The sequence below is a fragment of the Mustelus asterias genome, chromosome 11 (genome assembly GCF_964213995.1).
Source record: "Mustelus asterias chromosome 11, sMusAst1.hap1.1, whole genome shotgun sequence".
NCBI classification, from domain to species: domain Eukaryota; kingdom Metazoa; phylum Chordata; class Chondrichthyes; order Carcharhiniformes; family Triakidae; genus Mustelus; species Mustelus asterias.
In genome coordinates, this window is record NC_135811.1 from 51,942,838 (window position 1) to 51,968,610 (window position 25,773).

The 25,773-nt window shown below is 44.8% G+C and overlaps 1 long non-coding RNA gene across 1 annotated transcript in view; it reads right to left on the reverse strand.

Moving 5' to 3' along the window:
• Nucleotides 1–1,020: 1,020 nt before the first annotated feature.
• Nucleotides 1,021–25,773, reverse strand: part of LOC144500535 (uncharacterized) — a 152,893-nt gene continuing 128,140 nt past the window's right edge. Inside the window, exons 2-3 of the long non-coding RNA XR_013498993.1 lie at nucleotides 4,013–4,132; nucleotides 1,021–1,669 (exon numbers count right to left, since the gene is read on the reverse strand). This is a non-coding gene — a long non-coding RNA (uncharacterized LOC144500535). The remainder of the gene's footprint in view (nucleotides 1,670–4,012; nucleotides 4,133–25,773) is intronic.

Sequence of the window (25,773 nt, forward strand, 5' to 3'; positions counted from 1 at the left end):
AGCCACTGCCTTCTGTCTCTACCAAAATCTGTATAATTCTCAAAAGCCTGCAAGAAAAATCCAGGAGGGTCCATGGTCAGACATTTCACCCAACCACCTACTGAGGCCCTTAAGTGTCCAATTAATGAGCACTTAAGGGCCTCATACCATCCCGCTATTACTAACCAAGGTATGGGCAGGTCTGTCACCACACGGGAAGCATGATAAGTAAACCTATGTGCATTGCTTGTTGTCTCCCAGGGAGGGTTCTTTGTTCAAAGGCACTCAATGCCTGACCGAGGAACCCGTCATCGGGACGGGGGAGGCCATTGACAGTCACCCACTGTCCTTGCTGCCCCTCCTCCACCTCACAAAATCCACCCACAATGATATACCCCTGGCATGGATCATTCCTCAATTCTGGGCCTCTGGTGGCTGTCATTTCTGTAGCCTCCCTGCAGCCTGCAGTCACCACCAGGATGCCTGGTGATCACTATTGAGGTGTCTGATGGGCACTGCCCATCCATGCCCCCCATCACCCAACAGGTTGGTTGGGTGGTGACTGCAGGCTGCTGGGAGGCTCCAGAAAGTTTTAACAACACCAGGTTAAAGTCCAACAGGTTTATTTGGTAGCAAATACCATTAGCTTTCGGAGTGCTGCTCCTTCGTCAGATGGACGATAGCTAATGGTATTTGCTACCAAATAAACCTGTTGGACTTTAACTTGGTGTTGTTAAAACTCTTACTGTGTTCACCCCAGTCCAACGCCGGCACCTCCACATCATGGCTACAGAAATGACAGCCTCCAGAGGTCTCGAATCGAGGAATGATCCATTCAAGAGGTATATCATGATGGGTGGATTTTGTAAGGTAGAGGGCGTGGAGGAGGGGCAGCAAGGACAGTGGGTGACTGTCAATGGCCTCCGCCCTTCCCAATGCCGGGTTCCTCGGTCAGGCATTGAGTGCCTTTGAACAAGAGACCCTCCCTGGGAGCCAACAAGAAATCTACATAGATTTACTTATCATGCTACCCCGTGGTGATGGACCTGCCCATACCTTGGTTAGTAATAGCAGGTTGGTATGAGGCCCTTAAGTGCTGGTTAATTGGACACTTAAGGGCCTTAGTAGTTGGCTGGGTGAAATGTCTGACCATGGGCCCTCCTGGATTTTCCAAGACCTCTGGCGTGACCATCGTGCCAGGTCTGTGCTAGTGAAGATCAGGAATGATTCTTACTGTTATGGCGGCGTGCCCAAAGGCCAGAACATTCCATGCGTTGGGTTTCAAATCGCCTATGCATATTTAGATGTTACCTTAAATATGTCAATCGGCTTTGCACCTTTTCTGAGTGTGAATTTTCGGAGTCTGCAACCGGCGCTATTCTTATTGGTTTCCAAGCGATTTCACAATTTGGAATGCTGCAAATAAGGTTTGGTTGTTGAAGTGTGCCAAGGCTGCCTACTTGCACGCCTGGACACTAGCTTGGCTTCATTCCCATCGGAGAGTACAAATTGAAGGTCACTGCTTCAGTCGGCCCCATTAGCTCTTGTCAGCTACTTAACAAGTGCTTAAAGAATGGGCGTCCACCTTCAGGGTTGAGCACTGAGCCTGCAGCTGAGAAATTTGCTGCTGCTGAACTATCTGGCCTTCAACAAATGTTTCTTTGGAGAACTTGATGACCTGGTACTCCTCCTGAAGGCACGCAAAAGAACAAGGTGCAGCAGATGCTCATGTCTTTGGTAGCGCAGCACCGCACAAAAATTTTCAGCTGGCTAGAAGGTGATGTCTCCAGGATCTGCATACCTAGTTCAGTTGGAATTCTTTCACTTCAAGACTGTAGCAAGGTGAGCTGTTTTAAGGGAGCAATCTACATGTATACAGCATCTATGGGAAACACCATGTACAAGATGCATGTATAAAACATCTATGGGAGATTCTGAACTTTAGTGCAGGTTGGGGTGTGGGCAAGGGTTACTAGCCATAGCTGGGGCAATTATTGAACTCAGTCCTTGTGGGTACTGTTATGATACTCGCTGTGTGTATTTGAGCGAATTAAAATAGGCTATTTCCTCTGAGAACTACTGATATGTACCATCCTTTAAGTCATTTATGGGATTTGGGTGTCACTGGCTAGACCAGCATTTATTGTCCATCCCTAATTGCCCTTCAGAAGGTGGTGGTGAGCTGCCTCCTTGAACCGCTGCAGTTCCAGAGGTGTAGGTACACTCACGGTGCTATTAGGGAGTGAGTTCCAGGACTTTGACCCACTGACAGTGAAAGAACAGTGATATATTTCAAAGTCAGGATGGTGTGTGGCTTGGAGGGGAAATTGAAGGTATTAGTGTTCCCATGTATGTGCTGCTCTTATACTTCTAGGTGGCAGAGGTTGCGGATTCAGAAGGTACAGCTGAAGGAGCCTTGGTTCTTTCTGCAGGATGTACTGTAGATGGTGCACACTGCTGCCACTGTGCATTGGTGTTGAAGGGAGTGAATACTTTAAGGTAGTGGGTGGCATGCCAATCAACCAGGCTTCACTGTCCAGATCATGGGGTACAAAGCTGCATGCATGATTTTACAGAGGAACTATGCATCACAGGAAACTAGAAGACAAGATATGTGTGAGAGAAGGACAAGCATAAATCACAAATAAGCTAGCATGCAAGTTCAACAGGTAATAGGGAAGGCAAATTAATTTTAGCCTTTATTTCAAAGGGCAGTCTTGCTAAAAATATTCAAGGTACTAGTTAGACCACACCTGAAATACTGTGAACAGCTTTGGTTCCCTTATCTATGGAAAAATATACTGGCATTGGAGGCAGTCCAGAGAAGGTTCATCAGGTGATCCTGGGTATGGAGGGATTATCTTACGAGGAGAGGTTGGGTAGGTTGGACCTGTACTCATTGGAGTTTAGAAGAATGAGAGGCAATCTTAATGAGACATATGGGATTCTCAGGGTCTTGACAGGGTAGATGCTGAGAGGTTGTTTCCCACCGTGGCACGGTGGCACAGTGGTTAGCACTGTTGCCTCACAACGCCAGGGACCCAGATTCAATTCCAGCCTTGGGTCACTGTCTGTGTGGAGTCTGCACATTCTCTCCATGTCTACGTGGATTTCCTCCGGGTGCTCTGGTTTCCTCCCACAGTCTGAAAGATGAGCTGGTTAGGTGCATTGGCCATGCTAAATAGTGTACCTGAACAGGCGCTGGAGTGTGGCGACTGGTGGATTTTCACAGTAACTTCACTGCAGTGTTAACGTAAGCCTACTTGTGACACTAATAAATAAACTTTTAAAAAAATTTAATTTATGGGAGAGTCTAGGAGCAGAGGGCATGATCTCAGAGTAAAGGGTCACTCATTTAACTCAGAGTTGAGGAGAAATTTCTTCTCTCAGAGGATAGTGAACCTTGGAATTCTTTACTGCAAAGAGCTCGGTTGTTAAGTATGTTCCTGGCTGAGATAGATTTTTAATCAGTAAGGCAATCAAGGGTTATGGAGATAAATTGGGAATGTGGAGTGGAGGATTATCATATCAGATCAGTCATGATCTCATTGAATGGTGGAGCAGACTTGATGGTCCGAATGGCCTACTTCTGTTCCTATGTCTTATGGTTTAAGCCCACAGTGGAAGATAATTCTTTTTTGACTGTATATAAGTGTTTTTGTTTGTATTAGTATAAAGGAACTTAAGGGGGGAGCATGGACCCTTTAAGGGGCAGGTGTTAATGGGTCACATGACCCAGGAGGCAGCGCATGAACCATGACCTATCTGGGTCATGGGAGAACTTTCAGTGTGAACCCGGGAGTCGGGGGAACTAGACCTGCATCTGTATCGAGCTTATTGGAATATCGTTTTAACTTTCCTTCAATTAATCACTGTTGTGATTCAAGGCTCCCTCATTGTAAAAGCTTGTACTACAATACTCACAGAAGCAGGAATGCTGGCATGTCCACAAGGCCAATATCAACCATAGCTGTGGCAGGAAGAATCCATCATAAATATTGAGTCATCTGTGCCTCTGTATTGGTATACTCACCTCTGAGTCAATATGTTCTGGATTCAAATCCCATTCCAAAAGTCTGAGTATGAAGGCCAGTGTCGCACTGAGCACCGCACCTTCAGACGTCCTTCAGATGAGACAGGAAACTGAATTGAACTGAAAAAGTCAATATTACATTGTTAGCTGTGGCAGCTTATCACCTCAAAAATATTTACTCGGCTGTAAAACACTTTGGGATGTCCTGAGATTGCGAAAGACGCTATGCAATCGAAGTCTTTCTTGCTTTCTGCTCCTCCTGCCGTTCTCAGGAGAAACTGTCCTTCAGTGCGACCAACATCATTTGGATGCACTTGCTGCAACTGCGTCAACCAATTCTTACGAGGATGCAGTTAGAAAAGCCCTTGGTGCTGAAATCCCAGACAGCATGGGTGAGACAGAAGTTGAATACAAGTTCACGGCCATTTTAAGCACATGGCAGTGCTAACACCAGGAATGGGTGGGTTAGGGGTGTATAGGATTTAAAATGGATACTTTTTCAATCATGACTACAACCCAATTACAACACTTCACTTTTGGGTCTAACAGAGGCAAGCATCTGACTCAGGGGACTTCCCTTCATTCAAGTGGGTGAGTACTTGTAGCAGCAATTCAAGTATTTAGAGAATTAATGAGGTCATGCAGTCATAGAGTCATTGAAGTTTACAGCATGGAAATAGGCCCCTCGGTCCAACTTGTCCATGCAGCCCTTTTTTTAATCACTAAGCCAGTCCCAATGATGTGGAGTTGCCGGTGTTGGACAGTAAGTAGTCTTACAACACCAGGTTAAAGTCCAACAGATTTATTTCATAGCACGAGCTTTTGGAGCGCTGCTCCTTCATCAGGTGAGTCCCAATTGTCCGCGCTTGGCCCATATCCCTCTATACCCATCTTACTCATGTAACTGTCTAAATGCTTTTTAAAAGACAAAATTGTACCCACCTCTAATACTACCTCCAGCAGCTTGTTCCAGACACTTACCACCCTGTGTGTGAAAAAACTGTCCCTCTGGACCTTTTTGTATCTCTCCCCTCTCACCTTAAACCTATTTTTTTATATAGTAAATCTAACTTTGCTTTCAATTTAAAATCCCCGGCACTAGTTTCCCGAGATGAGACTGAGTTGGAATTCAGATGGATATTTTAACTTGTTGATGTCCCATCTGAATAGATGCTCATTGATTATTGCTTGTATCCCAGTTCCCTCTGACATACGTTTGGCAAAAAATTCTTGTGTACTCTTGCTATTTCTTCGGAGACTTTCGTTCTATCAGAATCAGAACGGGTGAATTGAACATGTTTGACAGCACATCAGAAGAGGAAGGCAATCACCATGGTTGAACAGAGGGAGGTGAACAGGAAGGACATGCACAGGACTGGGGCCGAGGTCAAAAGAGCTATTACCTATGTCACAAGAATGACAAGCAGAGGCTCATATTCCTTGAGCATTCAGAAGAGTCAGTGCTTCTGCAACTTGAGTCATCATCAGACATCTGCCACTCTGCCTGGAAGACATATTACCAATGGCTGTGAAAGTCGCCAGTGGCCTCAATTCTTTTGTGTCTGGTTTGTTCCAGGGCCCCATTGGAGAGGGTATCACTGCATATAAATGTGTAAAGGCAGGTGATGTTTGCCAGGCCTGGGAATTATGTGAAGATCCCCTGTGCTAACAATAGCCAGTTTGAGCAGATACTTAGACTTACTTTTCTGGCTGGATTCCCCAAGGTACAGGGTGTCAACGATTGCCAACATGTGACATCGCCATAGCAACCAGGAGTTTTACCAAACCATGAGAGATATTTGTCCATCAAGGCGCAGCACAAGACGTTTGGGCAGATCTGCTCTCTGGAGACTGTGAGTTGACATGTTATATTTGTACACTGGCAGTTCAGCATCCTGGAACTTTTTATTAAGCAGACTTAAGGGCTGGCTCAGAAACCCCACTTCAAACTTGGCTCATGACGCCTGTGAATCTCACCAATGAGATGCAGCAGTGCTACAGCAAGAGCTGTGTGATGACCAAGTAAGTCACACACCGTAAGCCATCGAGATGTTGAAGATAGGCTTTGGGTGCCAAGTTAGGCTTGGAGGCTCCCTTCCATATTGATCCACAAGGGTGTCCAGAATGATAGCGACATGCTTTATCCTGCCCAACATTGCTGAGCACAGAGGATTGCAGGTGAAAGAGGATGAAAGAGCTCATCACTCATTTTTGATGAGAATATGGGGAAGTTTTTCACACAGAGGGTGGTGGGCGAGTGGAATCGGCTGCCGTCAGTGGTGGTGGAGGCAAACTCAATAGGGTCTTTAAAGAGACTCCTGGATGAGTACATGGGACTTAATGGGATAGAGGGCTATAGGTAGGCCTAAAAGATAGGGATATGTTCGGCACAACTTGTGGGGCCGAAGGGCCTATTTTGTGCTGTAGTTTTTCTATGTTTCTAATACAGAGGATGTGGAGAAGGAGGAGGAAGGGGGCGGGAGGGGTGGGGTGGGTGGAGACTGTGTATGGGGTTGGTGAGGCACCCAATGTCAGACAACTGCTCACATTGTTTGCTAGGGATGCTCTAATATTGAAAAGGTTAACCCAGCATAAAACATACAGTATTTCCTGCTCTCCACCATTTTAGAAGAAACAATCCTTCAAGCACTCATCTAACCCAATGGAATGAGGGTTAACATAGAAACTAGAAGCAGGAGTAGGCCATTTGCCCCTTCTAGCACAGAGATCAGAGGAAAGTGCCTTGTCTTGTGCTCTTCAATATGATGGCATCAGAACAATCCATCAAAATCTTCAGCTCTGACGAAGGGTCATTGAGACTTGAAACATTGGCTCTATTTTCTCTCCACAGATGCTGTCAGACCTGCTGCCATTTTCCAGCATTTTTCTGTTTTTTCTGATTCCAGCATCCGCAATATTTTGCTTTTATGCTTTCATCAAAATCTTCAATCAAATGGACTCATTTTGATATTACATCCACCCACACTCAGTATAAATAACAAATAAAAAAGTCACCATAGTCCCAGGGGACCATAGGCTGCTTTCAAGTGGGCCCAAAGGTTACTCCATGATGACCATCAGTGTTCTGGAACCCACTCAAGGATTTTAAGGATATAGTTTAGTTTAATACTCAGTCAGTGGTAGGGCGTTGGGGAGAGTTACAGAACAAAGAGATCTCGGGGTACATGTTCATAGCTCCTTGAAAGTGGAGTCACAGGTGGACAGAGTGGTGAAGAAGGCATTCAGCATGCTTGGTTTCATCGGTCAGAACATTGAATACAGGAGTTGGAATGTCTTGTTGAAGTTGTACAAGACATTGGTAAGGCCACACTTGGAATACTGTGTGCAATTCTGGTCGCCCTATTACGGAAAGGATATTATTAAACTAGAAAGAGTGCAGAAAAGATTTACGAGGATGCTACCGGGCCTTGATGGATTGAGTTATAAGGAGAGGCTGAATAGACTGGGACTTTTTTCTCTAGAGCGTAGGAGGCTGAGGGGTGACCTTTTTGAGGTCTATAAAATAATGATGGGCATAGACAAGGTAGATAGGTAGGGGAGTCTAAATCTAGAGGGCATAGGTTTAAAGTGAGAGGAGAGAGATACAAAAGTGTCCAAGGGGCAATTTTTTCATACAGAGGATGGTGAGTGTCTGGATCAAGCTGCCAGAGGTAGTAGTAGAGGCGGGTACAATTTTATCTTTTAAAAAGCATTTAGATAGTTACATGGGTACGATGGGTATAGAGGGATATGGACCAAATGCGGGCAATTGGGATTAGTTTAGGGGTTTTAAAAAAAAGGGCGGCATTGACAAGTTGGGCTGAAGGGCCTGTTTCCATGCTGTCGACCTCTATGACTCTATAAAGTCTATTTTAATAGTGTTACAAGTAGGCTTACATTAACACGGCAATAAAAGTTATTGTGAAAATCCCCTAGTCGCCACACTCTGTTCAGGTGCACTGAAGGAAAACTTAACATGGCCAATCACCACCACTGACTGGCGGTTGTTTAACCTGAGGATCATCATACCTCATGCAAGGCTTTCATGAATAACCTCGGCCAATATAGGGAATTGAACCCACGCTGGTGGCCTCTGCTCTGCATCACTAACAAGCTGTCCATCCAACTGAATTAAATCAGGCCCAGCAACCAACCTTTCTGAACTGACAGCAGCGTCCAAAGTTCACAATTTTTTTGCCCTTGCCATTCCGCACAACAGATGAGGCGGCCGGAGGGATTCCAATTGTTATTAGGCTGATTAAAAAAACGAGATTAATTTCAAGAATCTGTGAACTCCCTTGGGAGTGGGCGGTGTGTTTCCCCCAAGAGCTCTCCATCATTTGTCATTTCAACCGAGGCTTCACATTCGCTGGCAAGTTGCCCAGTCACGGTTGCCTTGTTGACAGGAAATAGGAAGAAATATTGCCAAGTCCATCTCATTACAATAAACGTCCTCTGGATATTTTCCTGATAAATCTGCCCACTCACAAGTTATTAGCCCTCATTTAAAGGAGGGGAGAGCGGAGGGGAGGGGGTAGGGGAGCTACAGTTTTTTCTGATTTTCATCGGGAAGTAATTAAAGTAGGGAAGGTTGAGGAGAGCTTTCTTGGGAAAACATAACCAACCACCTCTCCCTTAAAATATGTAACCATATCTAGCACCATTTGGCAAATTTCCCATTCTGCCGGATATATTTAGCTCACTGAGAAGTTACAATTCAGTAAGATCTCTTCTTTAACCTGCTTTCAGTTTATACCGGTTGAGGAGGTAGACTATGTATGTCCTAAAGGCAGTAAGAGTTTTAACAACACCAGGTTAAAGTCCAACAGGTTTATTTGGTAGCAAATGGCATTTGCTACCAAATAAACCTGTTGGACTTTAACCTGGTGTTGTTAAAACTCTTACTGTGTTTACCCCAGTCCAACGCCGACATCTCCACATCATGTCCTAAAGGCACCAGCATTAATTTAATGCAATGCTTTGCTGCGGTGAGATTCAATTCATCACTGCACCCTCTGGAATATGAAACAGTGCTCCTATGCACAGATATGAACAGTATGTTTTCTGGTCACCCATGCTACTGTTGCAGAACATATGCTGGTTAACTGGAAAATCTGTCACAAAGAGATCGCGTTGCAACGTCATTGCTGGGTATGATGTTCCAACTAAAGCCTAAAGTCATCTCACCTTCTGAAATTTTTTTTAACCTAATTAAATGGAGACCTGATCCACTTTTCCTTCTACTTAGAATAGGAGTGCGGAGAGCCCTTTGCCCATCTTAAGTGGGCCCAAAGGTTACTCCATGATGACCATCAGTGTTCTGGAACCCGCTCAAGGATTTTAAGAATACAGTTTAGTTTAAAGTCTATTTTAATAGTGTTACAAACAGCTTACATTAACACGGCAATAAAAGTTATTGTGAAAATCACCTAGTCGCCACACTCTGACGTCTGTTCAGGTACGCTGTAGGGAAACTTAGCATGGCCAATGCACCTAATCAGCACGTCTTCTGGACTGTGGGAGGAAATCGGAGCACCCGAAGGAATCTTGGCAGACATGGGGAGAATGTGCAGAATCCGCAGAGACACTGACCTGAGCTAGGAAGCGAACTCAGGTCCCTGGCACTGTGAGGCAGCATTAACCATAGAATCCCTACAGTGCAGAAAGAGGCCATTCAGCACATCGAGTCTGCACCGACCACAATCCCACCCAGGCCCTATCCCCATAACCTCATGCATTTACCCCAGCTAGTCCCCCTGACACTAAGGGACAATTTAGCACGGCCAATCAACCTAACCCGCACATCTTTGGACTGTGGGGGGAAACCGGGGCACCCAGAGGAAATCCACACAGATACGGGAAGAACGTGCAAACTCCACACAGACAGTGGCCCAAGCTGGAAATCAAACCTGGGTACCTGGTGCTGTGAGGCAGCAGTGCTAACCACTGTGCCACTGTGCTACTCTCAGATAGATGGCTATAGCTGGAGTTTATGTGTGTTAAATATTTTATTTTTTATTTCTCGCAATGCCAAATGACAATGATGATCTAACTATAAACCGATTGGAAACACTTTATTCACTTGGACTCCAAGCGGCACGTTAATTTTAAAGGATCAATGTAAAGGTGTTGGAAAAGCCTAGGAACAGGCTTACCCACTGAAACAAGCAACTGACCGGGAAACAATTAGTCCAGGAAAATCTCCACTTTTCCACCCAATGGCTGCCAATCAGAAGATGCTTCAAGGAAATTCCTGCTCTTCCTGGGTGGCAGAGTAAGCTACACGATGAGTAACATCGCACTTGCAACAGAGCAAGCTTGAGGTGCTTTGAATTCTTTTGTATTTCAACTTGACTTAAAATAGCCTGCCAGTTGCAGGTACAAAATTAGTATCATGGCATCCATAGAATCCCTACAGTGCAGAAGGAGGCCATTCGGCCCATCGAGTCTGCACCAGCTCTCTGACAGATTATCATACCCAGGCCTTCTCCCCTGCCCTATTCCTGTAACCCCATACATTTACCATAGCTAATCCATCTAACCTACACATCTTGGGAAACCAAGGAGCAATTGTACTATGGCTAATTCACCTAACCTGCAGATCTAATCGCCAGGTGCAGCCTTGCCCGATCCTTCATCGTGAATGTAGTCCAATCCATCACACAAATCGGCCTCCCATCCATTGACTCTGTCTACACTTCCCACTGCCTCGGAAAAGCAGCCAGCATAATTGAGGACCCCACGCACCCCGGACATTCTCTCTTCCACCTTCTTCCGTCAAGGAAAAGATACAAAGGTCTGAGGTCATGTACCAACCAACTCAAGAACAGCTTCTTTCCTGCTGCTGTCAGACCTTTGACTGGAGCTACCTCGTATTAAGTAGCAAAGCACCCTAGCAATGACTGTAACACTGCATTCTGCACTTTCTCCTTTCCTTCTCTGTGTACCGTATGCTTTGTCTGTATAGTGCGCAAGAAACAATACTTTTCACTGTTTACTAATACATGTGACAATAAAAATCAAATCAAATCAAAATCAACGACAGAGTTATGTCTTTTCACTTGTGGGGGAGACTAGAACTCGGGGACATTGTTTAAGAGGAAGCGGTCTCCCTTTTGAGATTGAGATGAGGAGAATTTTTTCCACTCCAGAAGTCTGTGGAATTCTCTTCCCCAGAGATCAGTTGATGCTGGGTCATTGAATTCATTCAATTTAGAATTTTGATAGACACGAAAGTCAAAAGTCATGGGGGGTGTGGGAGGCCGATAGTGAAGTTGAGTTAAGCCTGATCACCCATGCTCTTATTGATGATGGAGCAGGCTTGAAGGTTCCACTCCTGCTCCTAAGTTCCATGTTCCGATGTTGCTATTAACATACTTAACCACATTGCCCCTTCCATTCTACCAGGTAAATCAGTAGTCCATTTACAGGAGTCGCATTCAACATGGAAATCCTAATTGAAGCCAAGTTGGTGGGATATTTTTCATCCGTACTATGCCATACAATGCTTCACAATGACAGAGAACATGCAATCTGTGGTCTTTTATTGAAAAAACCCCAGAAAAATGGGAACCCTGAGCTCAGCAACAATTCTTTCAAAACTCCCCATTCAGCAAGAATTTGGATGAACATGTCTATTGCTAACCAGATGCATCATTAAGGATTAGTGGTTTTAACTGCAAAATAAACCACTCAGTCTTGGATCAGCCTGATTTCACTTGGAAAGGATCTCTCTCAGCATTCCACGTTAGTTCATGCACAAATTTTGCCCGTTATGGTGCAACATTTTGTACATGAGCTAAAATGCATGGAGTAACACTTTTACTCCCCTCCCTGCCCTGAAATTGCTATGGAACATAAAGATACACAAGCCCAGAGTGGGCAGTTAAAGTAAAAAGTTTATTTATTAGTCACAAGTAGGTTTATATTAACACTGCAATGAAATTACTGTGAAAATCCCCTAGTCGCCGCACTCCGGCGCCTGTTCAGGTACACTGAGGGAGAATTTAGCATGGCCAAGCACCTAACCAGCATGTCTTTTGGACTGTGGGAGGAAACCGGAACACCCGGAGGAAACCCACACAGACATAGAGAGAACATGCAAACTCCACACCGACAGTGACCCGAGCGGGAATCGAACCCGTGTTCCTGGCGCTGTGAGGCAGCAGTGCCAACCACTGTGCCACCGTGCCACCCAGGTTTCTTAGGTTAACAAGAGATGGTTGCGTTGTTAAACTTCACTCAGGCAAAGATGTAGAACTTATTAACAAAGGTTTAAAAATGTACAAATGTGTGTCTCTCTCTCACACACACACGCGCACACACACACACAATTCCGCCACCCTTCCCTCACCACTTCACCCCAAGCAGACAAGGAATTGCAATTACTGAGGATTGTGCAAAATCATTCCTGTTTAATTTCATATTGGTATGCTGCTATGAGAACACTGCTGTCCATCTCTATCCTCAGTGAGACTAAGCCAGAATGGCTGGAAATTGGGTCAGGATATGGGTCCAATGGGACCTGTCCTTGTGACTAAGTTTCATGAAGAGCTCTAGGGGGTGTGTGTGGTGGGGCAGGACCTCTGCCTGCCCAGCTGGTGTAAGAGGTGGGTGGGGGTGGGAGTTCCTATGTCATTGACCTGCATTGAGACTGTTTCATGTTTAAGTGTGTACTCAGTGAGAGTCTTTATTGAACTGGTGGTAAATGGCAGCCTACAATGCTTGCCTCATGGCAGTCACATGACTATGGCAAGCCAGTTAGGTAGGCAGTACGCAATTGCAGTTCCAAAACCTAAACTGAGACCTTGGGCCCGATTTTACCATTGTGTTGCGCCCGTCATTGGGTGCGAAAACTTGGTAAAGTCAGGCATGAGGCGAGTAGCACGATCTGTGCCTGTCTCCGTGCCGGTTCCCCCTTTACCAAGGCCTGAAAACGGCCGCGATCGGGACCGTGTCTGAAATGGGCTTGACAGTCATTTAAATGCATTTGCATGCATTTAAATTGACTTAATGGGCTGCACGCCCAATTTTACCGGCACTTCCCCCTTTACCACCGCGTTCGCCCATCCAGAATCGGCGTGAAACTGACATGGTCTGTAGAAGTTTGATTCGAGCGCTCCAGTTAGCGAGGAGGTAGGTGCCTAACGTCCGACAGCTCTCTACTTGAGAACGGTGGCGGGGGGGAGGAGGAAGGTGAGTCCACTGCCACTCTGCCTGAGATCAGTGGAGGGAAAAGGGGGTCTGCTGCCACTCTGTCTGAGATGAGTGGGGGGGGGGAAGGGGGGGTTCCGCAGCCACTCTGTCTGAGATCAGTGGGGGGCAAGGGGGGGAATCCACTGCCTGAGATCAGGGGGGGGAGGATAAGAGGGTCAGTAATGTTGTGGGGATGGGGCAATGCCTGTGGGAGCCAGGGAGAGGTATTATCCGGCCCGGGAGGGATGTGGCAGGGGAGCAATATTCTATGCGCAGTTGGGGGCGCCGATCGGAGCTGCAGGGTTTCGGGTGCGTGAAACCCCGCCCACAGGCTGTGTAGCGTGATTCGGAATCATTGATATTTTTTCAGGTAGAGTGCGTATGGGGCGCCAGAGAATGGGTCTAAAAGTTGGATCTGAAACACTCCCAGTTTCAAGTCCGCCCAGCACTTAGAATCAAAATGGTACAATAGGACCCACTGTGTATGGTTCCCAGACATAACTTAGCAACAGCAGGAATACCTTGTAAATAGAGCCCACCATATGGAGGCAGGAACAGCACTTTACATTTTTTTTTCAATGTCACCCTTTGTTCTAAATCTTAGCCAATAGTTACTGGGATGTAATTGATGGAAAATTATTTAGAAGTTTAATTGTGCTGTGAGTTGTGGTGATGCAAAGGCACGATTTAAAAACGTGGTGGAAGCAGACTTGAGTATGAGGGTGAGGTGGGGGAGTGGTTGGACATTCCAGGGAGGTGGGGAGGGAGGGGGGCAGAGGCCAGGGGGTGAGTAGGGAGAGTTTCAGACCTCAAGAGGGAGGAAATGGGTGGGGAGGTCAGACCTCAGGGGGGGTTGGAGGTCAAGGGTTGGAGGAGGTCACAGGTCGGGGATAGTCGGACCTCGGGCGAGTCAGAGCTGGGTCAGGCCTGTTGGGGGGTGGGTTCCGGTGGGGGCTCTGGCCTACGGTTGGGGGTCCAGTTGGGTCGAGGAATGGGGGTCAGGTTCTTGTGGGTGAGGAGGTGGGGTGAGGTACCCAGTCATGTTTGGGGGATTCCCATAGGGATGGAGTGGGAGGGGTGGAGGGTGGGAGATTGTCCCCTGAGTGGGGAGGTGGGGGTTGCGGGGGGGGATGCATTGAGATATAGTGGGGAAGTCCCATATGGGTGTCAGTCTAGGCCTTTAAGTTGGTTACCGCCAAGTTAGAAAAAGCTTTGTTTTTTTGTGACACACCTGGAACCATGCAACGTTTGTGATTTAAATCATATTTTGGGATAGCTTCCAGTGCAGGACAATCCCAGAGGAAGTTTGCACTTCTGGACAATTGTGGCGCAAATGGTTACGTGGGAACCTCCCCAGCACATCATTGGACAATGACGGAAGGGCAACAAACACTGGTCCATCCAGCGATGCCCATATCCCCTGAATGAATAGAAAGAAAATCTGATGCTGGGGAGCTCGTACGTTGTGGTCCAATTATGTCACACCACCAACAGGATAAAACATCCATTAATTTTGATACGCCCAGTAACCAAAATGTGAATAGGCTCAAAAACAACTGTTCAAAAAATAGGCTCGAAAACAACCCTGCTCTGTCTAGGACCACAAGAAACTACAAAGGGTCATGAATGTAGCCCAGTCCATCTCTCAAACCAGCCTCCCATCTATTGACTCTGTTTACATTTCCCGCTGTCTCGGAAAAGCAGCAGCATAATCAAGGACCCCACGCACCCCGGATATTCTCTCTTCCACCTTCTTCCATCGGGAAAAAGATACAAAAGTCTGAGGACATGTACCAACCGACTCAAGAACAGCTTTTTCCCTGCTGCCGTCAGACTGTTGAATGGATTAAGTTGATCTTTCTCTATACCCTAGCTATGGCACTACATTCTGCAGTCTCTCCTTTCCTTCTCTATGAACGATATGCTTTGCCTGTATAGCGCGCAAGAAACAATACTTTTCACTGTATGTTAATACATGTGACAATAATAAATCAAATCAAATCAATGCTAGTGAAAACCATAGGACATAAGAAGAGAAGATTCACAGTGCCACCAACCTGTATGGAATGAAAGCTTATGATAATTCTGAAATGTAGAATTGTGCTGAAAATTGTGCATGTTTATGATAACGTTTGGATGAATGAGGATGGAGAGAATGTGTGAATAGACTTCTCAGTGTCCTGTGTGCAAAGAATGCGACTTGTTAAAATGAGGCAAGTTCAGATCCCACATACTTGATAAGATCAAGAGGCTCCTGTGAAGAAATAACATCTAAATTGTGGTTATACCACGTGGTCTAATGTCCACGATCTTTTGATTTGATTTGATTTGATTTGATTTATTATTGTCACATGTATTAGCATACAGTGAAAAGCATTGTTTCTTCCGTGACATACAGACAAAACATACCATTCATAGAGAAAGAAAGGAGTGAGTGCAGAATGTAGTGTCACAGTCATAGCTAAGGTGTAGAGAAAGATCAACTTAGTGCGAGGTACATCCATTCAAAAGTCAGCAGGGAAGAAGCTGTTCTTGAGTTGGTTGATATGTGACCTCAGACTTTTGTATCTTTTTCCCAACGGGAGAAAGTGGAAGAGAGAATGTCAGGGGTGCGTGAGGTCCTTAATTATGCTGGCTGCTTTGCCGAGGCAGCAGAAAGTGTAGACAGAGTCAGTGGATGGGAGGCTGGTTTGCGTGATGGATTGGGCTATATCCATCATGGCCTTTTGTAGTTTCTTGCAGTCTTGGGCAGAGCAGGAGCCATACCAAGCTGTGATCTAATGTCTGTTGTTCAACTTTTGGATTTTTGCCTCAACAAGTGTTCCTCAGGGTAGTGTCCTAGGCCCAATTATCTTCATTTACTTCATTAACAACCTTTCCTCCATCATAAAATCACAAATGAGGATGCTTACCAATGATGTTCAGTATCATTCGCAACTCCTCTGATACTGAAGCAGTCTGCGTCCATATGCAGCAAGACCTATAGCCAGTGACATCCATACTCTGTGAAAGAATACTAAAAAGCCATTCAAGGATCATGTCTGCACCAAATGGATAGCTGAGAGAGAAAAAAGCCTTCTCAAGGAGCGTGCTGCCCCACTTGATGTTTTTGTGGTTTCATCATCAAATCGTGGGATGCTATTAATGCTCCAACTGGTTATTCAAAAACTGTGGAATATCTAAATCAATGGATAGAGAGGAAGCTAACTTTTTGCAGCGGGATGATTCTGAAATGGAAAGTGTCATATCTGATCCAGAATGGGATCCTTACAATGATGCCATAGCCAAAGTGATTCCGGGTCACTGTGATGAACTCTTTTTGTTGGACTTCAAAGACAATCACCAGAATTCTACCACCCCCACCCAACACGGAATCGGAGCAGGCGAGGGGCAGACAACAGAAATGCCCGTTGACCTCTGGTGGGAATTTCTGGTCTTGCTTGAGCGAGGCCACAAAATCTCACCCAATGAATGTGACGGTTTTTAAAATGTTGCCATTGAGCTTCAAACTAACCTTGTGGAATTCTTTCATTAAATAAAAAGTGATACATTGATTTTGTTAAATTTACTGGCCTTGTGCTTTTCTTACTTTTCAACACCATCACCAGCGATTCTGATTTCATACTCGGCATATAAATCAAGCCCTTTTTATTGGGAAGATTTTCACCGTTTCAAAGATCAACTTATACATCGTCACGTAAGGCAGCGAAGAAACCCTTATGTCAGACATACATAATGTGTGAATGAGAAAAGACATTTGAATTTAGTCGCAGATAGAGATAAGCAAATACAGACTCAGGAAACTGGTATTTTGTTTATTTTTATTCCCTGTGTCCCTTTTTAAGCATGTGAACTGTCTAAACTAGTGGTGCAGATGGTATTGGGTCTACAAGGCTGTCCCAAATTAAAATGGATAGCAGAAGCAAAAATATTTATGTTCAACCAGACTTGCTTAGAAATGTGCAAGTTGGGGCAAATTTAATTTCTAATTTGGATTGGAGTCTATCAAATTCTGGCAAGCATCCACTTTGTCTGTTCTAACAAAGTCAACAGGAAAATCTGCATAAGAGGCATTTTAAGGGAAGTTATAAAGACCGATTGTTTTTCCGGAAGGCTTGTAGGGCACGATTTTCCAGCCGTGCTCACCTCAAGGTCGGAAAATCCACCCGAGGTCAACGGACTTTTTCGTGGTCCTCTCCTGCCTGCTACGATTCCCATGGCAGGCGGGACGGGAAAGTTCTGCCCGTGATGCCTGTCACAATTTGAGGCATCCCAATGCACTTTACAGTCACTGCAATACATTTGATGTTTAGTCACTGCTGTAATGCAGGAAATAAGGCAGCAAGCTTGCATACAGCAAGGCCCCACAAACAGCAATGCATTAAAGAGCAGTTCATTTGGTTTTTGGCAATGTTGATTGATGGATAAATATTGATCAGGACTCCAGGGAGAATGCCATTGCACTTCTTCAACGTAGTACCATGGAATCTTTTGCAGTCACCTGAGAGAACAGATTGCACCTTAGGTTTAACACCTCATCTGAAAAACAGCACTTCCAACAGTGCAGCACTCCCTCAGTCACAGTTGTCTCTGCTTAAAATGGCAAATCCAATCATGTCATCCCATTGCTAACAGAGTGGGCTGCCTTCCAGTCAAACCCAATTGCCTTAAAGTTTCAGGGGCCACACTGGATCTCCTGCTCCAATGGGAATCCAGGAACTTAAGAGATAAATCTTGCATTAGCACTGAAGGTCTAGTTATTCTGACAAAAGATACCATTTGCAAAAAAAATCTAAAGCATGTATTCCTCTTCCATTGGAAAACCAACGTTTTCCATAATTACAGGCACTATTTCCAAAAGGATCTGATCCTGGTACAAAGGTACCTCTGGATCAGGCAGGTACACTTAACACCAGGGATACTGGAGACAAAACTGTAAGGAATTCCACCTCTTCTGACGAAGACTGCATAGACTGGCTGGTTGCAAGAAATAACTGCATATGCCCCCAAATCAAAAACAGCTTCTTCCCTGCTGCCATCAGACTTTTGAATGGACATACCTCGCATTAAGTTGATCTTTCTCTACAGCCTAGCTATGACTGTAACACTACATTCTCCACTCTCTCCTTTCCTTCTCTATGTACAGTATGCTTTGTCTGTATAGTGCTCAAGAAACAATACTTTTCACTGCATACTAAGACATGTGACAATAATAAATCAAATCAAATCAAAATCAAAATCCTAAAGGACTATACGTAAATATAAATCAGAGAATCACAGAGTTGTTACAGTGCAGAAGGAGTCCACAAAGCCCATCTTGTCAGCATTGGCTCTCCAAATGAGCATCATGACTTAGTGCCTTTACCCACACCCTACACATTGTTTCTATTCGAATAATCATCTAATGCCCTCTTGAATGCCTCATTCGAACCTGCCTCCACCACAATTCCAGGGAGTGCCTTCCAGACCCAAACCACTCGCTGTGTAAAAAAGGTTTTTTGTCACATCACATTTGCTTCTTTTGCAAATCTGCACCCTCTCATTGTTGATCCTTTTAAAGTGGCAACAGTTTCTCTCCACCTATTTTGTCCAGCCCCCTCATGATTTTGAACATCATTCTTCTCTATAAGGAGAAGAGTCCCAACCTCTCCAATCTATCCTCATAACTGATTTATCTATGTTCTAGTAGAGGCGGGTACAATTTTGTCTTTTAAAAAGCATTTAAATAGTTACATGGGTACGATGGGTATAGAGGGATATGGGCCAAATGTGGGCAATTGGGATTAGCTTAGGGGTTTTAAAAAAGAAAGGGCGGCATGGACAAGTTGGGCCGAAGGGCCTGTTTCCATCCTGTGAACCTCTATGACTCTATGACTTAATGACTCTATCTCATCTAGGAAGCTATCCGTGTAAACATTGTAAGTATAATAATCTTGCTCCAACTTGTAAATATTTTTGTAAATATATCAAATTGTAAACATAATGGCTGTGAATACGACTGGAGCAGTTTGGGTGAAAAGCAGCTTGTCAAAAAAATTCTACCCCCATTGTAAAACTTTCCAAACATATATTCGAATCTCGAATACAGAATACAAAATATTTCAACATTATCACAGAAAGGTGTACATGATCCTTGCACCAAGTGCGTAACCATTATGGATCAGATGTCATATTTTCTCACAGATGCAAAAAATGTTACAAAAAAGAAAAAGACAACCCGTAATTGAGTTGAAGTCTGACATTCACAAGCAGTTATAAATAGCCCTCTGATTGATCTTAGCGCTTTATAAGTACTTGCAATAGCTCGGATTTGCCTCTTTGTTACACGGGCCTTAAGTTTGCAGTTGAACAGTAGAACCAAGCTGTAGATCCAAAATTATATGAGAGCACCTAAACAGGAGACTGTTAATAATGTTAGATACCTTATAACAAATTAGTAGTCATATCAATGGAGTTGCACAGCATAAACCCTCAAGAGTAAGGGTTTACCTGATTATGTCCAAAGATGTGTAGGTTAGGTTGATTGGTCATACGAAGTTGACCCGAGTGTGAGGGGGATTAGCCAAGTAAATGTGTAGGGTTACAGGAATTGTGGTCGGTACAGACTCAATGGGCTGAATGGCCTCCTTCTGTACTGTAGGGATTCTATGTTCGTCATCCAGCCCCTGAAACCGATCATTTTCTTATCTCGCACTGGTAATAATTAACTTTAAAATAATCATTTAAAGCAGCCCTTCTGATGTTTTACTGACAATGTTAAGGTCATTCTTGAGTAGTTTAATGCAAAGGGATGTTTGGTAGGATTTATTTTCTGATTGTGCAGTGAAAAGTTCCCAGTCTTCTTCCGTGCAAAGTTTAAGATGGGAGTAAGCTGATGTTTTCAGTGGCAGTGATACCACTGCTAGCGGCCAACTTCTTTGATGTCCCAAGTGTCTTCCCTTTGAAGATAAGAGTGATTCTGTGGGAAACAGGAATTCACAGATTATGTGACTTCATAACGTATTGAGGTTTGTCCAGCATGAACTAAGTTGGCTTTGGAATGTGAGTATTAAAAGCAAGTCCTCAATGTAACAGACATACACTTATAACATGTTATGGGGAAATACACATTTAAAGAGTTGTGGTCTATCAGATAGCAGGCACCTACTTTCCATACAAGGGAAACTAATTTGATGGATCAATGAGGTTAATTGGAGGACCGTTAAGCCTAATTGATAATATATTTAGCCGCTCATACCAAACACTGCTTTTTTTTGTGTTTAATTTGCCTGTGTTTATCCACTTAGAACAGAAGCAAGCATCACTGTGACCAAACTGAATCTACAACATACTCCCTACCACCTATGGTTCGCCTACAAAGGACCAGCCAACCTGGGGTGAGAGGTTATCACCAGCGACAAGTTTCTACAGATAACCATGAAGGATGGCCCAGCTGTGTCTCCTGGTGAATGCAGCCTGTGATCTTGGTGGATCATACTGTGACTAAACACACAAGGAACAATCTCCTCAGAGTACACACTGTGTAATATTAAAATAAACAGTGGAAAATTATGATTATTACTTTGTTTAAACACAAACATGCCTTCTGGATTGGAAGCTCTCTCGGAACTGGGTTTGTTCCTGTCTGATACAGTTGCATACTACATTTCATTTATTTCACATTTCATAAACGCTCTGATTTCATGAAGTAACAACAGCCAGAAAATAAAGCAGAGTCAATCCCTGTTCTTCACTGGAGTGTTGTATTAAAATCTGGGCACGACACTTTAGAAAAGATCTGAAGGCACTACAAACCCTGTGGAAAATGGTTCCAGGGATGAGGGACTGAAATTATGTGTATGGATTGGAGAAGCTGGGGCTGTTTTCCTTAAAGAAAGTTGAGAGGAGAGTTGATAGAAGGATTCAAAATCATAAGAGGATTGGAAAGAGTAGATAGAAAGAAACTTCCCAATTGTTGGAGGGTTGAGAATCAGAGGTTAACAGTTTAAAATGATTGGCAAAGGAACCAGAGGAGACACGAGGAACAATGTTTTACACAGTAAGTGGTTAGGATCTGGAATGCATGCCTAAAGTCTGATGGAGGCAGATTCAATCATGGCTTAGTGACTCTAAATGTACACAGGGAACTGCTGAAGTGTAATCAATCAAAACTGGATCAGATCAAAGCTTCTCACTGACTTTTCAGCCACCACTATTCTACTCATGGGGGACAACTTTATCTGGAGGAGGCTGGAACATTTACCATTAACAGGTTCGCCCCTCTCATTGATGAGCTAGGCTGTTGGGTCAATCATTAAAATTACCCCGGAATAGGCTCGTTACAGTTATTAGATTATCATCACACTGGGTTGGTTTGCTTCATCGGTGTGCCATTCAGAGCCATCTAGATTCCAAAGAAACTCCTCTTATCTCTCCCCTGGTGAGCTGCATGATTCACGGGAAATGACAGTGTGTGTCTTCCTGACTTACAGTAAGGATATGCAATATGTTTCGTGAAACAGTGGTCCCATTTGAAGGTGTAGAACTTACAGCAGTTTCCCTCTTTGCAATCCCAATCAGGCCAGGCTCATGAATATGTGATATGAAATCAAGTTTCCTTAAAGTGCTTTCCAATAGCTTCCTCAGCCGCTATATGGAATCATCCTACAGTGCAGAAGGAGGCCATTTGGCCCATCGAGTCTGCACCGACCACAATCCCACCCAGGCCTGATCCCCATAACCCCATGCCTTTATCCTTGCTAGTCCCCCTGACACCAAGGGGCAATTTAGCATGGCCAATCCACCTAACCCATACATCTTTTGGACTGTGGGAGGAAACCGGAGCACCCGGAGGAAACCTACCCAGAAACGGGGAGAACATGTAAACTCCACACGGACAGTGACCCAAGGCGGGAATTGAACCCAGGTCCCTGGTGCTGTGAGGCAGCAGTGTTAACTACTATGCCACCGTGCCAACCATGATGGGCATTTAGTTTCAGTACACAGGGAGAAGCTATGAGGGAGTCTGGATGTTCTCATATCCAAATCCAATGTCACTAGCAAGGTTTATTCATCATCAGTTGCTTAATTAATGCTTGTATGTAAAAAGGTAAAGTTTATTTATTAGTCACAAGTAGGCTTACATTAACATCGCAATGAAGTTACTGTGAAATTTCCTAGTTGCCACACTCCGGCGCCTGTTCGGGTACACTGAGGGAGAATTTAGCATGGCCAATGCCTCTAACCAGCACGTCTTTCAGACTGTGGGAGGAAACCAGAGTACCCAGAGGAAACCCACACAGACACAGGGAGAATGTGCACTCTCCGCACAGACAGTGACCCAAGCCAGGAATTGAACCCGGGTCCCTGGCGCTGTGAGGCAGCAGTGCTAACCACTGTGCCACCGTGCTGCCTCATGAGAATATTTAATGAAGAGACATGCTGAAGATAGCTCTCCGTCCATGGTATTTACTGCGAGATTTCTATCAGCCGGAGTGCCCTCCTTCCTGTACTTGCTTCGGCCTTTTTTGCCGTAAGTTCACTTTGTATATTGGTGCTAGATCTCACATACAATCAAGGGGCCAAGAAAACTTAAACCGAGATGGAGAACTAGTTGGAAAAACGAGACCTATAATTTGACATCAATAGTAGGGAAAATGCTCAAGTCGAATATTAGGGGACAGGGCATTTAGAAAATGATACTGTGATAAGATCATGTGAGCACGGATCTATGAAAAGAAAATTACCGTTGACAAATCTGTCACGGCTTCCTGAGGTGGTAACCAGCAGGGTAGGTCAGGGGGATTAATGGATATTGTATCTTTGGATTTTCAAAACAGCATTTGATAAGGTGACACTACTGATATAATTAGGACTCATGAGATTGGGGATAATATTGACTGAGAATTGATTAAAAAAACACAAAACAGAGCAGGAGTTAATTGGTCATTTTCAATTTAGCAGTCGAGGACAGCATTTTAAGGATCAGCTGTTTACAACCTATACCAATGATTATGATGAAGGGACTTTTCTTACTCTTTCATGGGATGTGGGTGCCATTGCTAAAGGCCAGCATTTGTTGCCCAGACGGTATTACCCTTGGACATTTGAAGAGAGTGGCCAGACCAGGTGAGAACAACACATTTCCTTCTCCAAAGGAAATCAGCGAGATGAATTTTTACAACTGATGATGGTCTCATGACCACCATTAGCTTTTAATTCCAGAGTTTATTAATTGAATTTATATTCCAATAGCTACTATGGCACGGTGGCACAATGGTTAGCACTGCTGCTTCACAGCGCCAAGGACCCAGATTCAATCCCAGCCTTGGGTGACTGTGTGGAGTTTACATGTTCTCCCTGTGTCTGTGTGGGTTTCCACTAGGTGCTCCCATTTCCTCCCACACTCCAAAGATGTGCAGCTTAGGTGGATTGGCCATGTTAAAATTGCCCCTTAGTGTCCCAAGATGCGTAGGTTCGGGGGATTAGTGGGGTAAATACTTGGGATTATGGGGAACAGATCTGGATGGGATTGCCCCTTACTGTCAGGGGGATAACGTGGGGTTACTAGGATAGGGTCTGTGTGGGATTGTTGTCAGTCCAGACTTGATGGGCCGAATGGCCTCTTTCTGCACTGTAGGGATTCTATGTTCTTTGGTGGGATTTGAACCTATGTCCTCAGAGCATTAATTTGGGCGATTATTAACCCAATGACATTATCACTATGCCACTGTTGCCCTGATAGCGAGTGCCAAGTATCTAAATTTGCGAAGTTAAGTTTGAAAGTAAGTTTGGGGAGGTAAGTGAGAAAGCAATGGGCTGCAGAGAGATGATGACAGGTTAAGTGAGTGGGCAAGAATTTGGCAGATGAAATGTATTGTGTGGAAATGTGAAGTTATCCACTTTGGAAAGAAAATAGAAAAGCAGGCTATTTTTTAAATGGTGGGAAATTAGGAAATGTAGTATTCAGAAAGCCTATAGGCAACATGGTGGCACAGTGGTTAGCACTGCTGCCTCACAGCTCCAGGGACCCCGGTTCGATTCCTGGCTTGGGTCACTGTCTGTGTGGAGTTTGCACATTCTCCCCGTGTCTGCGTGAGTTTCCTCCGGGTGCTCCGGTTTCCTCCCACAGTCAGCAAGATGTGCTGGCTAGGTGCATTGGCCATGCTAAATTCTCCCTCAGTGTACCCAAACAGGTGCTGGAGTGTGGCAACTAGGGATTTTCACAGTAACTTCATTGCAGTGTTAATGTAAACCTGCTTGTGACACTAATAAAAAAATTAGCTCTGTGCAGGAATCACAGGAAGTCAGACTGAATTTTACTGCCTTGAAAGACTGTGATTGGAGGTGTAGGGGTGGGGGAGGGGCCAAAATTTCAGGAGTGGGGGCATGCTTGCATAGAACACTGTTGTTGTGACATTGGTTCTGAATTTTACAAGCGGTGGAAAGGATAGAGGACAAAATATCACAATGACATGTGCGGGACATCAATTGAGCTTGTTTAGAAGGTTATTAACCTGAATTTACTGCAATTGAATATAATTTTATGGGGTACTTGGGGTATTTCCTTAATAAGGTGAGGGAATCATGGGCCTTTAGACCTGACATATTAAAGGCGGCAGCAATGAGGAAAGGTCTCAGTGCTGCCTCTGGAAGTTGACTATTTTGAGAATATTTGTTGACTTGAAGTGGAAGAGTGGGTAGGGGAAGCCATTGCTGGCCAATGGCGAGAGACTTCTAATGGTGACATCTCCATTGGCTGGGAACTTGGGAAACCTGCAAGGGTCACAGAGGGGGCAGTGACACATGTTCAAAATGAAATAGCAAGGGGAAGATGCCATGGGTAGGTCGACTGTATGGATAGAGAAGGAGAGAACATGGGACTAGAATGGGGCTCATGCACCCAAACTTGGAGGACAACCATAATGAAGAGGAGTGATGCAAAGAGAGAGAGAGACACTGGTGGCTCCACAGCAGCAACTGTAGGAGTGACAAGCAGATCAGATTCCAGGTTGGCACATGGGAAAAGACTGCATGGGGGAGTGACAGTAGCCTGCTACTTGAAGGGCCAATTCTAGGGAGAGACTGTACTGTACACACCTCAACTGGCTGTAGATAGCCAGGTGTCAGATTCAGTGAAGGGTAGAGCTCTCATGGGAGATCATCACTGACTTCTGAGCCATGGTGGAGGATGAACTGAGACCAATGGAGTTTGGAGGACACCCAATGCTCATGGCCCTGAAAACCACCATGGCTCTCAACCTCTATACCTCAGGATCTACTAGAGATAAGTGAGGGATCTCCCAGGCTGCAGCCCATCTCTACATCAAGGACATGACCAATGCCCTGTTCAAGAGGGCCAGCAGCTATATGTGCTACTGAACCAATCTGGACAGTTAGGTGGAGAGGACCATTGGCTTTGGGGCCTATGTTGGATTCCCCAGGTGCAAGGTGTCATTGATTGCAGGCAGGTCATCATAACGGCTTCCAGGGACCAATCACTGGCCTTCATCAACATGAAGGGCTTCCATTCCACCAACTGCAACCGGCTGACAGTCCTGGGTGCCACAGCTTTATGGCTCCCAGGG